Source organism: Frankliniella occidentalis, unplaced genomic scaffold (assembly GCF_000697945.3).
Source record: "Frankliniella occidentalis isolate FOCC.00 unplaced genomic scaffold, Focc_3.1 Scaffold341, whole genome shotgun sequence".
Lineage (NCBI taxonomy): Eukaryota > Metazoa > Arthropoda > Insecta > Thysanoptera > Thripidae > Frankliniella > Frankliniella occidentalis.
The window spans coordinates 211,411-213,739 of record NW_026267464.1 but is presented as its reverse complement, the minus strand read 5'-3'; the positions used below and the strand labels follow the sequence as shown (position 1 = coordinate 213,739).

The following is a 2,329-nucleotide window of genomic DNA, read 5'->3' as shown; positions in this document are numbered from 1 at the left end:
AATAGTTTTTACTATAAAAACTTTAGGGCAGTTGCAACATTGAGCCTACAGTTTTCTGTGTGCAAACACGGCCACACCTAGAATTTCAGTGCACTTTAACCTTTGGTGCAGTATATACTTTTATACAACAACAAAAGCAGTCATTGCTCCCTAGTAAAGTATATAGGCTTACTGTATTATTTTCGGCCTACATAATCTTTTCACAAAGGCATTATTTGAGACAAAGTGGGAGCAGCAGGGGAGGTGTAACGCAGCGGCTTCACTTCATTACGATTTACTTCCTTATGCTCATTTTCCCGCAGTCCGCACAATCGTACGGCACGGCCCGACTCCTCGCCCGGGAATCCCGAGGCAATTGCACGACCGCGCCGGGCTGGGCCGGGCTTAACCTCAAATTATCCACACTGTGGGGCTATCGAACAGCGCTGATGGCCTGGCTCCATGCGAAGCGGGTGGCAGCGGCGTGTAGCTCTGTCAGGACTCGGCGGGTGCGATAGAGAAGGGGATTGTGGGAAGGGGGCGCGGGGGACGCCGGGACGCTACACTACACTGAAATTAAAATCTACAATTTTGCAAACCAAATTTAACTTAAAATAGCAATATGAAAGGCACCCAAAGTAAAGTTGTAAACTATACCTAAGAAGTGCAACAATAAATTTTATGTGCTGTACGTTTTCCCAGTGTAGCCTGTAACCGCCAGACGCCGCCGTCTGTGCCTCTGTGTCCCGCGCCGAGGCCGGTAGCGTGTCGCACTGTTTCCTCCTTTTTGGTGGTTTGGCCCAGAGCGTTCCTCGCGAGGCCGAATGGCGAGAGGAAGATCGGCGGCCGACGCGTCAGACGCTGACCTCACCCCGCGAGGCGCGAGGCGAGGAGGCGGCTTCAAGAGGGCGGCTTCTTATATCTTATACGACGTTGCCGGCCGAGGTTGCGAAAGCGGTTAGCAGATGTTATGGAGGAGCCGAGATTTGAAGAGACAAGCACCGCTATACAATCCCACGCAAGGGAGGGAGAGAGGACGGGAGGGGGGCTTCACCGCGCTAACTCTACGCGACGCCACCTCAAACCCGTCAAATAAGGAAAAAGCGTTCGAGGCCTGTCTGTCACACGCTCAAAACGGCCCGCCGCGGAGGAGAAAACCGTTTTACTCTCGAAAAGTAGTAAAAGTCGGCAACAGAAAAGGACATTGTGGCATGCGCGTGTGAGGTATATAGTTGCGGCTGACACCAGAATGAAAGGGAATGAACAAGGGACGAGCAGGCAAAGGCGCTCTTAGAGGGCGGGAACGAAGCTCTGCTCGAAGTGCGGCCGGTGCCCATGCACACACTTAACTTTTTACTATGAAATTTGCTCAGTAACTGCTAAAGTTTTGTGCTGTGGTATACTACCAAGAAATTCTAAAGTATTACTATACACGTTTTCCTAACATTATCTTACTAAACGTTTTCCTGGTATCATAATACGGTACTAGTATTAATTATGAATGTGGTTCTAGGAAAACGTTTGGAAATACCAGAAAAAAGTTAGTAGTGCCAAAGCAATTCCTTGGTAATATACAACAGCATAAAACTGTAGAAGTCACTTGGCAAATTTTCGAGTAAAACGCGTTTCGAGTGCAGTGCGTCCCTGCCGCCGCGTGATGCACGGCCGCGGCGCGTATACGTACCTACGGAGACTGCCGTGTGGCCGCGCGAGGTCGCCCGTATAGAAAGCCGCGCCCCATAGCTCACACTCAACACTCACACCTCACACTCTTACGGCTCATAACTCGACTCTCCTCGCCTCCGAAAGAGTATGACGGAGGGTGGCAGTTACTAATGCGGGCGCGCCGAGAGAGTCAGCCTAAATGTTAATGCCGGCGAGCGGCTCGGACTAACACTAACAGATGCTCTTGCTTAGTGTGAAGCTGACTTGGAGCAGAGAAACGCGCCCGAGCGTCTTTCACGCTCACGTTCATATACCTCAACCCTCGCCGCGTCAGGATAGTACCCGCACGGCGACTTTTTCCTATTTACTTCCGTTTCAATAAGATTCGGTGGAATGCAACCATTTATAAGGAGAAATGCTATAATTACGCTGCATATGTGATGGGGCACATGGTTCGACGGAAACTATTTGGATATCGGAACATCCCACCCACAGGCACAGGGGTCCGGTCCGGTAGGCTCGGCCAGCCGCCAAAAATATATCCTCCCACACAACTCGCCGCCGCCGGGCCGCTCCGCTCCGTCCGAGGCTGGGCAGACCCGGCCTGGTTTCCACGACCAAAACAACACACTGCCGAGAAAGCAGAGGCCGCCGTCGCACCACAACACATGCACCACACCGGGGG

The 2,329-nt window shown here is 51.8% G+C and overlaps 1 protein-coding gene across 1 annotated transcript in view; it reads right to left on the bottom strand.

Moving 5' to 3' along the window:
- LOC113218143 (heparan sulfate 2-O-sulfotransferase pipe) overlaps positions 1–2,329 on the bottom strand; it is a 30,775-nt gene that overhangs the window by 14,351 nt on the left and 14,095 nt on the right. The gene's annotated exons all lie outside the window — the stretch shown is intronic.